A 14,002-nucleotide genomic window follows, 5' to 3' on the forward strand; every position below is an offset into this window, starting at 1 on the left:
GGAAAACGGGGGATGGGTGGGTCTAAAAGCAGGGACAGGGAGCGGGGGTGTCTAAAAGCAGGGAAGCAGGGTGGGGGGGGGGAAAGAGTTGCCGCCTGAGGGACAGAAAGGGTTCACAAAGAAGGAGTTTTAAAGGCTGTGGTGCTAGGAAGTGAGTGGAGTTATGGCCTTCTGAAAGGTACTTCTGAAAGACGAGGAGCAGCTTCCAAAAAATAGTACTCCTCTTCCTCCCTGCCATGTTAAAAGCTTTAAATTAAATAGGCTGTCCAGTCCCACTCTGTGCTATATTTCCACTATACATGAGATTCTGCTTTACAAGATGATTTTGAGGAAAGACTGCTCCAACTGGCCTGAATACAGCAGAGTTTAGAAGAATGAGAGCAGATTTGATTGAAATATATAAAATTCTAACAAGACTGGGCAGATTAGAAGAAAGACACATGGTTCCCCTGTTTGGGCATGTAGAAAAAGGGATCACAGTCGAAGGATACAGAATAGGCCACTTAAGAACAAGATGAGGGACCAGTTCTCTCAGAGGGAGGTCACTCTGCGGAATATGCAATCACAGAAGATTGTGTAGGTAACCTCACTAAATATGTTTAAGAGAGAGACTGACTTTTTTTAAGATAATAAAGGATTCAAGGGGTTTGGAGTGAAAGCAGGAATAAGTTGTTGAGATAGAGGACCAACCATTATCATACTGAGTAGCAGATCAATGGGGGCCATTGGCTTACTCCTGCTCCTAGTTTCGATGTTTCAGAAACACATGTTTGCATATCCAGAGAAATGAGGATTAAAATCTTTAGAAGATAGTGCATGGCCCTGATACAGGACAGGGAGTTTTCCCCAGAGGAGGGCAGAAAAATTATGAATTATGAATCCACAGGTGGATATCTGGGATATAAATGATGAATAACAGGCCTGGGTTATCCTTCCATGTCACAAAGGTAGGTGCAAAATGATTCAACTGCATAATATAGGCAGTTATCAGAGATGTATCCACAAAAATGTTTGTTCTGTCATGTTATGCAAATTAGATGCCCACACATGGAGTCTGCAAATTTTGAATTGGTCAGCACTGAAAGACACCAGCAAGCAGAATCGTCGACAATATGATACCACTACCAAAATTACCCTTTCTTCCTATCATGATTCCCAAGAGACAGTCCCTCCATGACATCCTGGTCTGCTCCACAATCACCATCAACAATTCATTCCCTTCCCACAACACCTTCTCATGCAACTACAGAACATCTGTGTTTTACCTTCTGTTTCCTCATTGTCCGAGATCCCAAATATTCCCTCATTTTATGTTTGTTTATTTCAGTTCAGTGTATTGTAGTTGCTGCTGAGAACGTGATGTCTCTGCACTCTGTTTCAATCCACACGCTTCTAGTTGCTTGTGATTTTAATTCGGCACCTAATTCTCACAATTATATTTGTGTCCTTGACCTGCTACAATGTTCTCATAAAATCAATACAAGCTTAAGTAACAACATATATCCATTAGGCATAATCCTTCTAGACTCAACACCGAGTTCAACAATTTCAGACTATGAGCTCCTAATCCACCATTTTTTAGCCCTTTTTGTGGTTACCTTCCAGTTTAATTGTTTTCAAGCCGTATTTTCGTTTTTGGACAGAACTATTTATTATTCTGACATTTATACTCACTTTAAACAATCGCTTTGCCTCTTTACTGCAACCATTACCACTCCATTTGCCTCTTATAAAATGACAGCTTTGTCATTTATCTCCCCATCCTTGCCCCACCCCACCTTCTATTTTGTTCTTCCTCCCTTTTTCAAAAGCAAGTAACCCATCACATTTCTACCTTCCTTCAGTGCTGAAGGAAAGTCATATTTGACACAAAATGTTTACAGTTTCTCTGTTTCCAAACAATGTTGCCAACTAAAAAAAAGCAAATAAGTAAACCGATACTTGCTTCAGAAACATGCACTTCATCAACAAAAAAAATTTATTGCTCTTTTCTCTCATGCCTTACAGAAGGTCTGTACCATAAACCAATAATTTTTTAAAACTATTATGGATCTCATCCTCGCAGACTTGGCTGCATCTGCTAGCACCAATCTCCGTGGATATAACGTCCCCTTTTTCCATATTCTTCTGCCACTTAGAAGCACAAGTTTTTTTTGCATCTCCCTGTCAAAGTCCTGGTCTTATCAAGTCTTTGTGCAACTTTGATTACACTGTACTTTTCCTTCTATTCCTAGCTTTTGAATTCTGCCTATTTGTTTCCTACGATTCCAAAGTTAATTGAAAAATATATTTTTCTTTGTTTTTTTTCCATCTCCCACCCTAACAAGCTCTGACCCTTTTCTGAGGCACAATTTCACAGCCACTAGACATGTTCTCTTCAGTGGTCACTACTGATGTGAAAGGAACATAATACAGGCAGGAAATTCAATCACATGAAGGAGCAGGGGTGGGGATTAGCAACATGGAGGGTGTCTTAAAAAATCAGCTCACTTACAGATGAGAACCTACAGCCACCATTTGCATTAGAACCTTTGACAAAGAAACAACTTCTCCAGAAACACCATAATAGGCAGCCTATCACTTCCTTGAAGCTGGGTTGATTGCTTTCAGAAATTAAAAATGAATAGAAAACTTATGATACCATCTTTTAGCTTTGTCCAAGGGGTTTAACTGCCCCACTTGCATCAATTGTGCAAGCAATACTTACCTTAGCTCTAAACTGGAAAACATTGAATGATGAACACCATGAGTCCTTCATTGTTGTACACAGCGCATCTGAACAACTAACTACTAAATAATCACTTTGGATCACGTGAGCTATGGTACTCTTCTGATTTAAATAGAAGCACAGGCTTTTGAAAGAATCTTTACGAGACAGCCAACATACACTTCGGTTATCAATTCTGTTTATTTTGTTAATCATGTTTAAATTGTTGGATCGATTTGCAACATTCGGTTCACAATGAAAACTCGCAGAGATAAATAAAAGTTGAATCAGTTACAGTGTACTCTACATTTACCTTCAGCTAATAAAGAATGATACTTAACAAGTAGCAAGAACAAAGCATTTTAATTTATTGTGAACAATTAACTAATTATATTCAGCTCCCATTTCCCTTATCACAATTATAGCACTAGGAGTAATCACTCAACTAGGTACCCTGCATAATACTCAGGTTCAGTAATTCATTAATAAGCTTTTATTGTCAAAAAACCACTTTCTTTTCCAGGAGGAAAACCTTGCATTTTAAAAAAAATCTTTTCTTTCATGAGAGTAACTAATTCTTCCTTTTTCTACAAAACTTTCATTGGCACGATGACTCTGGAGTAAGTGTTGTTGCACTGCTTGCTCCCAGGCTGTTGTGTTTGCAGACATTGGGCTGAAGTTTTACTAGAAATAAGCTAAGAATCAATTTTGGCAAGTTTGATAGAGAACTTCTCTTTTTGAGCCTTAGCAAATGTTTTCATGCTAGCTTCCCAAACTCACCTCATTACCTGTGCCCTACGTTCCTATAGCATCCCCCTTGGCACATTCTCCCACTCACCACAAGCAGACGTACTGGACACTGCTAGACCTCTTGGAGCTCCTTGTGCCAGTGCCATCTTTAAAGCCCAGTAAAGCACTGGCAGTTCATCATGGTTCCTGTCAACTGTCCTAGAAATGTAACAGAAGCAGTCTGACTCAAGATTGGAATACACACAGACTCTAACCTCACATCTTTAATGTATTGTCTGAGCTGCGATGTTACTTTTTTTAATATAAAACTTTAAATTATCTTGGGAATGTGACTTGAAAGAAGTTCAGGGCTGTACATATTAATGAATCAAAACCTGCAACCCATTCTAAAAGATGAAAGATTGAACAGCAATCTACATTTGTTCAATATACCGGATCAGTTGTATGACACTATGAAATTTTGCTATAAATTCTGCGTCCTATGATCCTGCTCCACTAGCTACCTGATGAAGGAGCAGCGTTCCAAAAGCTTGTACTTCCAAATAAACCTGTTGGACTATTACCTGGTGATACGTGATTTTTAACTTTGTCCACCCCAATCCAACACCAGTACCTCCACATCCTAGAAATGTTGGACAGTGGGAAATTGGCAGATTGCATTCTCAAGAGGGACCTTGAGATCCTGGTGTATCGGGAATGTGTGCAGTCACTGCCAATGTTGCATTCCCAAGATGTTAGTTCCTGGTGTCCAAGATGGAGGCCTAGAGGAGTAAGACGCGAGCTGGAGTGCTAGGTTACTGCTCTAACTTTTATGTCAAGAATTGTCACTGTTTAGTCCCTAACCAGCAGATGAAAGAGTAGGAAACTTAATGTCAATGAGGTGGGACCACGCCATAATTATCATTTCATCCCACTCATTAGTGAGAATCTCACCTCACCTTTCAACACATCATTAGAAAACAGACTTTCTGCTCTCAATGTTGGGAATCTACCTTCTGCTGATCTCACTCAATTCTCCTAACTTCCTTGTCAATAACCAAATTGTTCAGGTGATTGGAAAAATTCAGCCTGAATTAAAAATGACAGCAGCAAAAGTAATCCATTGGTTCTATAGTGCTTCAGAATATACTGAGAATGTTACAAAAGCAAGAGTATTATGTAAATCTTTTATTCCTTCATTAAAATTACAGAGGAAATATTCATTGAAACCCATTAAGATGTTTATTATTAAAATTCAGTTCTGTTCATGATCTGAAAGAAGCATAACTGTTCTGGCTTTAAGGTTACTGAACATTATCACTTTTAAACGCAATGCGAACATGCAGTCCAATAACATTTAATGGGAAGTTAAAAGCAGATAATCTCAATTAGACATTGTTCCTGAAAACTTTAAGGGTGAAACATGTTGGTTAATTCTCAAAACCAAAGAAACCAAACATATTTTGTTACCACTTTCCTTTCCTATCATGTCTTGAGTCATGTTATGAGTCTTCCTTCTTAAATTTCCAACAGGCTTTAGTCATCAAATCATCCACCCTGAAAGTATTGTGCGTTATAGTTTTGCAGTCTGTAAAACTAACAGGATTATAAATGAGAAAGTAACAATTAAAACATAGTTCAATTAGGGTTTGGAAAATGCTGCCAGGAAAATTATTAAGCAGAAAAACACAGATCGCAGGAACAAGAACTCACATGAATGTCTTTTAATGTACCTGCAAGTAAAGCATGCATGGTATATCAAATATGTATTACCAGCAAAACGTAGTCAGAGCCACATAAAGAGACATTAGGACAATGAGGTCAAGTTGGTCAAAGCGATAAGTTTTAAGAAACAACTTCAAGAAAAAGGAGTGGACAGACAGAGAGTTCAGGGAAGGAATTAAGAGTTTAAGGCTAGCCAGCTGAACACACAAGTGATACAACAAACTAAAACAGTGGTGTCCAAAAGGCCAGGGTTGAAGGAACCCAGATATCTCAGATGAGTGAAGAGTTTAAGGGAGGGTTACGACCATGGAGGATGAAGAATTCAAGTTTTAAATTATATGTATTGCCAGTTGTAAGTCAATACACATTAGCACAATGAATAAGTCATGGATAAAAGTTCAGGTTAACAGGAGGAGAAACAGTATAAAGGAGGCCAGCAAGAAGCAACAAGATGCCATCTGTAAGGGCAGTATCAGCAGACTCTTGAATTAACAGAGAAACGCATATCAGCATCACGTTCAGAAGGAGGGGTCATGGTTCTCAGCACTGGGTAACACAAACAAGACACATTCAATTAAATGACAACTTTTTCCCAATTTTAAATTAATGATTGATACTGATAGTTTTATCTTGATGTTCAAATGCTCATCCAGTCCTTTGAAGCAGTGCCAAAATAAGTGACAGCCAACTCAGGACAGGAGTAAATAGAAGAGCTTTTGGGATTAGCCCACAGCATCTCATATTCTTTTGGACACGAACCTACTAAATTTGTAATCTTGTCAATTCTGTAAATGCTTTGTTAAGCTTTCAGCTTATCATTGCATACACATAGAAACAGCAAATGCAATTATCAGGTTGGCACTATGATAACGTATGACACTCCAAATTATTTTCATTTTTAAGTGTATGCAGAACTTTATTGAGACACTCGTTTGTCACAGCAGGTACAATGGCTGAGAACACCCCTCCGAAGCATTAGAAATAGCAACTCCATCTGACAAAGGCAAATACAGCAAACTCCAGTGTATGTTTTGGGGTAATTTTATTTTGGTGAGGAGAGGGTGCAAGTATAGGAAAGTGGGATGAAATACAGGCAATGATGTTTGGCAACTGCAAGTCAGAACCATGCAGATATGAAAATGGGAAGCCATATGTCAAATTTTAAAAGAAGAATTTTCTAAATCTAAAGAGCTATTACAGACCTTCAGGAATTTGACATCTCAGCTCAGGGCTAGGAAGGTCTTTTAACTTAGATTACAAAGATTGGAGACAGAACATTGAAACTCCCACTATTATACCCCATAGTAGTATAACAGAGCATCATTGCTGGTAAAGAAGTACTTTAAATATTAATATTTACATAGAGAGTTACAACAGAGCATGCCTCTTAACAGCTATCTTTTTCTCTCATACACGTGCTATTGGGCAACTGCTTCTGTGATTTGAAGTACTGGAAATCCTCTACCTCCATTCAATTACATTAGGTTATGACAATAACAACAGAGATGCTTTTCAAGGTTTTACTTTTAATTTATTCAATTGGAACAGAACTTCTGACTAAACTGCAAGCTTGCATCAATGCTTTAGCCTGAGCTTTACTACAGATTTTCTATATTACATATGACGTTGGAACACGACAGGCATGCTCAAGAATAATTCTTGAAGATGTTAAGTGGATTGAATGGAGAAAAACAGCTTTCCCATTGTAACGAGAACTGTAATAATCTCAGCAACCTATGAGCAGTGTGTCTAGCAGTTTTTTTTTTAAATGGAACTGATGAAAACATCTGGGTCAGATTATTCCTCAGAGATCATTTTGCCTTCAAAGTGAAACCTCACTTAAGTGTCAAATACATAAACCAGAAAATTATGAATATATTTTGAAATGTTATAATTTTGACACTTTATTCTTAAATGTCATTCATTGTGTAATCAATTTAAATAATTCTAGTGTTATCTTTATATTTCAGCTTTTTGGGTCAGTACGTTTGGTTAATATTCATTTACAGAACTGTTCCTTTTTATTAACATTCATATAGAGTTAGTGTGTGTGTGCTATTTAACTACAAATATGTGAATTTGTACAGCAAAAAAAGCAACCAGCCAGAGCCATTAGTTTTTATTTTGTAAATTCTGTTCTAATGAGAATATTTGGTATGCAATTAAGTAAAATATTACAATCTGATAACCAATGTTTAAGAAACAAGAACAAAGATACTGCTACAAAATTGTCAGTAAATGTATCCATTTTGAATTTCTTCTGAACTGTATTGGAGCGTACAATACGGTCAGTTCTCTCTGAAAGAATCCATTCCACTGAAAACTGCTTTAATCAGCTGGGTAACAAAATACTGATTCCTTAATTTGAAAAGCATTTCATACTCTGATACCATGTACACTGGCATTTTATAGTAATACTTTGTATTCATATTGAATGTTCATATATATGTCATGTGAAGTTTCATAAAATTTACACTTCTACTCTAATAAGTAGTCTTACTTTCCATAAAAACCATAAATTATACAGTAGGGGGTCATTTGGACCATCTTGACCATGCCGACCCAAAAACAGCCAGAAGCCCTTTCTAATGTTATTTTCATCCACACGGCCTATAGCCTTACAGTTTACAGCAATTTAGGTAGAGAGCCAGATACGTTTTGGAAGAGTTTAGGGTCTGTCTCTACCAAAAGCTCAAGCAATGAATTCCAGACACCCACACCCTCTGCATGAAAAGGTTTTTCCTCATGTCCCCTCTAATCCTTCTGCCACTTAGTTTGAATCTACAACCCTGGTTTTTGAACTTTCTGCCGAGGGAAATAGGTTCCTCCTGTCTACCCCTAACTCTACCCCTCACAATTTTGTATTCCTCAATCATGGGCAGCACAGTGGCTCAGTGGTTAGCACTGCTGCCTCACAGCCTCCTGGTTCGATTGTCTGTTTGGGCATTGTCCCTGTGACTGCATGGGTTTCCACCCATAGTCCAAAGACATATTGGTTACGTGGATTGGCAATGCTAAATTGCCCATAGTACCCAGGGTGGTTTAGCCATTGGGGAACACAGGATTACAAAGATAGGGTAGGGGATGAGTCTGGGTGGGATACTCTTTGGAGGTCAGTGTGGACTTAGTGGGCTGATTGGCCTGCTTCCCATACTGCAGGGATTCTATGATTCTTTATTGCCCCTCAGCCTTCTCTGTTCCAAGAAAAACAACCCCAACTCTCTGATTTCTCCTCATAGTTACTATTCTCCAGCTGTGGCCAGTAAATCTTGCCTGCACTCTCTTCAAAGCAAATACGTCCTTCCTATTAACATGGTGACTAGAACTGCACACAGCACTCCAGTTATAGCTCCACCAGTGTATTCTACTATTGCATCATGACGTCCATATTTTTGTATTCTCTACCTCTGCCAATGAAGGAGAGCATTCCATATGTCTTCTTTACAAACTTATCTATCTGATACTGTCAGCTTTAGGGACCTGGTGCATTTGCACACCAAGATCACTCACTTCATCTACCCCTTTCAGTATATTCCCACTTTTTTTGTATTCCCTTTTGTTGTTTGACCTCATACTAATCAGAGTTGAACTCAATCTGCCACTTTCCTGCTAACTTCACCAAACCATCTACATAATTTTCAAACTCACAGCTTATAGCTCTACAGTATCCACTACACAGCCAATTTTTGTGTCCTCTGCAAATTTCAAAATTGTACCTGCCACATTCAAGTTCAATTATTAATGTATAAAACAAATACCATTTGAAATAGGTTTCCATTTGCAAGGGCAGCCAGTAGCCATTACCTTTTCTTTCTTGTTACTAAGCCAACTTTGGATCCAATTCAATATCTTACCCTGTATCCCAAGGGCTTTTACTTCTTTGACCAATCAGCCATGTGGGACCTTGTCAAATGCCTCACTAAAATCCATATAGATAATACCCATAGTACCCAGGGTGGTTTAGCCATTGGGGAACACAGGATTACAAAGACAGGGTAGGGGATGAGTCTGGGTGGGATACTCTTTGGAGGTCAGTGTGGACTTAGTGGGCTGATTGGCCTGCTTCCCATACTGCAGGGATTCTATGATTCTTTATTGCCCCTCAGCCTTCTCTGTTCCAAGAAAAACAACCCCAACTCTCTGATCTCTCCTCATAGTTACTATTCTCCAGCTGTGGCCAGTAAATCTTGTCTGCACTCTCTTCAAAGCAAATACGTCCTTCCTGTTAACATGGTGACTAAAACTGCACACAGCACTCCAGTTATAGCTCCACCAGTGTATTCTACTATTGCATCATGACGTCCATATTTTTGTATTCTCTACCTCTGCCAATGAAGGAGAGCATTCCATATGTCTCATCGACACTCTTTGTCGTTTCCTCAAAGAATTCAATCAAATTGATAAGGCATGACCTTCCCTTAACCAAGCTATGCTGACTATCCTTGACTAATCTATGCTTTTCTAAGTGACAGCTTATCCGATCTCTCAGGATTGAATCTAACAGTTTGTCCACCACTAAATTAAGAAGAACTGGCCTATAATTTTTTGGCATTTCCTTTGTACTTTTTTAAAATAATGCAACCACAGGTGCATTCCTTCAGTTGTCCTGCACTTCATTTGTGTTTAGTGGAGATTTGAAAATAATCCATGGAGCATCTACTATTTCCTCCCTGAACTCCTGCAACATCCTAGGGAATAATCTAGCCAGCCCCAGCAACTTATCCACTTTCAAGGATTCCAACTCCTTTAACACTTCCTCTTTCGTTATGTTTATTTCATCAATACTTGACACTGCTCCTCTTGGATTATTATATCCACATTATCTTTTTCTATTGAGAAAGCAAAGATGCAAAATTAATTTAAAATTCTTCTCATAACTTCTGCATTGTCACACAAGTTCCCTTCTTCATCTCTGATAGACCCCACTTTTTTATTACTATCCTTTTGCTTTTTATATACTGGGAAAACATCTTTGAGTTTTCCTTTCTTCTTCATGCCCTCTCTTTGATTTTGTTATTTTTTTGTTACTTGATCCCTGCACTTTCTATACACCAATGTTCAATCTGCAGTGTTGAGTTTCTTGAGATTACTGTAAGCTTTCTTTTTACCCACTTGCCCATTTTCATTTCCCAAAACTAAATTCAGAACTGCATCTCCTCTCATTGGGAGTGACACATACAGTTTTTTTAAAAAAAAAATCCTGGACACACTGCATGAATTTTTCACCCACAACAGCCCTTATATTTAGTAACACAATTAACATTGGGATAGTTGAAGTCTCCTATTATTATTGCCTTCTTATTCTTACTGGCAGAAATTTGTCTGCATATATGTTCTTCTCAAGAGAGCGGCAGAGTAGGACGCTCCTGTCACAGCTCCTCTGCTCAACCTTTCTTTTTCTATTTTTTGTCTTTTTTCCTCTTCTCTCCCCTGAGCACCAGAGACAAATACTGGCACAGTGGTAGATGCCAGCAGCAAGTCCCTGTAGCAGCGAGCCCCAGAGCAGCGCATGGGCTATGAGCCGTGGACCAGCGTTAGCAGCGAGCCCTGGTACAGCACATGTACTGTGCCCCCCTGGAATATCACGAACAGATATCTTAACCTAATCTAGTCCATTTGCCAGCAGTTGACCCATATCCTTCTAAATGCTGCCTATTCACATATACACATCCAGATGCCTTTTAAATGCTGTCATTGTACCAGCCTCCACAACTTCCTCTGGCAGTTCATCCCATACACGCATCACTCTCCATGTGAAAATGTTGCCCCTTAAGTCCCTCTTAGATCTTTCCCCTCTCACCCTATGCCCTCTAGTCTGGACTCCCCCACCCCAGGGAAAACATCTTGTCTATTCATCCTATGAATCATGTCCCTCATAATTTTGTAAACCTCTATAAGGTCACCTTCAGCCTCCAATGCTACAGGAAAAATAGCCCCAGCCTATTCAGCCTCTCCCTATAGCTCAAATCCTACAACCCTGGCAACATACTTGTAAATCTTTTCTGAACCCTTTCAAGTTTCACAACATCCTTCCGATAGCAAGGAGACCAGAATTGCATGCAACAATCTGAAAGTGGCCGAAACAATGTCCTGTACAGCCACAACATGACCTCCCAACTCCTATACTTAATGCCCTGACCAACAAAGGAAAGTACACCGAATGCCTTCTTCACTATCCTATCTACCTGCGACTCCACTTTTAAGGAACTATGAACCTGTACTCCAAGGTCTCTTTGTTCAGCAACACTCCCTAGGACCTTACCATTAAGTATGTAAGTCCTGCTAAGATTTGCTTTGCCAAAATGCAGCACCTCGCATTTATTTGAATTAAACTCCATCTGCCACTTCTCAGCCCATTGGCCCACCTGATCAAGATCCCGTTGTACTCTGAGGTAACCTTCTTCACAGTCCACAATAGTCCACAATTTTGGTGTCAACTGCAAACTTACTAATCACACCTCCTTTGTTCACATCCAAATTATTTATATAAATGACGAAAAGTCATGGATCGTTGTGGTGCACCACTAGTCACAGGCCTCCAGTCTGAAAAACAACCCTCCACCACCGCCCTCTGTCTTCTACCTTTGAGCCAGTTCTGTATCCAAATGGCTAGTTCTCCCTGTATTCCATGTGATCTAACCTTGCTAACCAATCTACCATGAGGAACTTTGTCAAACGCCTTACTAAAGTCAATATAAATCTACTGCTCTGCCCTCATCAATCCTCTTTGTTACTTCATCAAAAAACTCAATCCAGACATTACTAACTTTGAGTACCTCATTTTTAAATTCCTGCCTAGCTTTCTATATTCTCCCTTCAGAATCTCATTTCCTATGTGTACACATTAGTTCCAATGTGTACAATGACCTCCTGCTGGTTCCTCTCACCTTTGAGAACATTCTGCATCCTCTCTGAGACATTCTTGATCCTGGCATCAAGGAGGAAACACACCATTCTGATTTTTTGCCTGTGGCTGCAGAAATGTCTGTCTGTGCCTCTGACTCGAGTCCCCTAACACAGTCAATTGCTTGGAACCAGACGTGCCCTTCATTACATTAAAGCCTGTCTTGTTACCAGAAACTTGGCTTTTCATGCTACATTCCCCTGAGAGTCCATCACCCCCTACATTTTCCAAAGGAGCATACTTGTTTGAAATGGGAACAGCCACAGAAGACTCCTGCACCACCTGCCTACCCCTCCTATCATTCCTGGAGTTAACCATCTATCTGACTGTATCTGCGACTTTTCTCCCTTCCTATAACTGCCATCCATCACACCCCCTAGCTCCTATAAATTCTTTAATGCCTCGAACTCCCGGTCCAATCAAATCCATGCGATCTGATAGGATTCACAACTAAAGACACTTCCTGCAGACATAATCATCAATAACATTGAAACTCTCCCTAAACTCTCACATCCGACAGAAAGAGCATATCACTCTATAAAAGGCCATCTTTGCTCCTTCACAATCTACAAATCCAGCAAAAAATGCTCTAAAAGGATAGTGCTCCAGGCTAACTTAGTAAGTATGGTTTATACTTTTTAAATTTAAATCAAGAGGTAGATCTCAATAAAACACACCACCCTGTGGCCCAACACTTCAACTCCCCCTCCCACTCTGCCGAGGACATGGAGGACTGGGGCCTCCTTCATCGCCGCTCCCTCACCACCAGACGCCTGGAGGAAGAATGCCTCATCTTCCGCCCTCTGCCTTTATTCCTGATGAAGGGCTTTTGCCCAAAACGTCGATTTTACTGCTCCTCGGATGCTGCTTGAACTGCTGTGCTCTTCCAGCACCACTAATCCAGAATCTGGTTTCCAGCATCTGCAGTCATTGTTTTTACCTATCAAGAAAGAACCCACTCTACTCACTATTGTAGACTTCCAGCAAGGTTATACTTAAAAACTATGCACTTATCTGTTCCTGTGCAGTGAGCTTCCCACACAGGTTCCTCCAAGATTAACTTTGTTAAATTTCACTGTTTGCTAATTTTTCCTAGATGCACTCCGATGTCCAGAAATACAAACTCAAACAGCAAAGGCAGTAACTATGCAGATTCACTGCTGTGTCAGTTAGCAATGTAGGTTTCTTTCTCTCTCCCTCACTGACCATGTGGTTGCTGCCTTTTGCTATTTTTCTCCTTTTAAAAGTGTTGTTGCTTTGATGTTCTTTCCCCAAAGATCCAAAACAATACAACAGCATATAAAACAGTAATTGCTGGTCCTGGAATTCAAGGAAATCACTTCTAACACCTAAAATACCTCAAAGAGAGGAGCAGCTTTTACAGGCACAATTTCTTCCTGTCCTCCATCTTGGATTACCCAGAATCCTGATTATTGGAACTTCAAGTGAAGGCAGCACACTCAAATAAGGATTAAAAATTCTATACCCCCAACAGAATTCATTTCTGAGTTGGATTAATTTTACCCTATATCTGTGAGCACTGTGCAGGCCCACTCCACCTCTACAGGGTAATATTATGGGGTATGTGAAAGAGCACTTATTACATAAATTGCCAAGAATAGATGCTAATTGATTCTACGTAAAGTGAATGCTTGTGCAGCATATACCATTTCTCATATTCATTCATGGGATGTAAGCCAGCATTTGTTTCCCATCCTGAATTGACCTCAATCACAGTGGCTTCTTCAGAGCTCAGCTAAGAGCCAACCACACTTCAGTGAGTCTGAAGTCACATGTAAGCCAAACCAGGCAAAGATATTAGTGAACTAGATGTGGGTTTTTTACTTTTCACACTAATCTATGTTAGTGGTCATAGTCACCATTACTAAACTAGTGTTCAATTCCAGAATTACTTAAAAAATGCAAGTTTGGAGGAT

General features: G+C 39.6%; 1 protein-coding gene across 7 annotated transcripts in view; it reads right to left on the reverse strand.

Annotated features, from left to right (window-relative positions):
• The window catches only part of LOC122561800 (guanine nucleotide-binding protein G(I)/G(S)/G(O) subunit gamma-7), a 313,573-nt gene that overhangs the window by 235,240 nt on the left and 64,331 nt on the right, over positions 1-14,002 (reverse strand). The window lies entirely within an intron of this gene.

The sequence above is a fragment of the Chiloscyllium plagiosum genome, chromosome 2 (assembly GCF_004010195.1).
Source record: "Chiloscyllium plagiosum isolate BGI_BamShark_2017 chromosome 2, ASM401019v2, whole genome shotgun sequence".
Lineage (NCBI taxonomy): Eukaryota > Metazoa > Chordata > Chondrichthyes > Orectolobiformes > Hemiscylliidae > Chiloscyllium > Chiloscyllium plagiosum.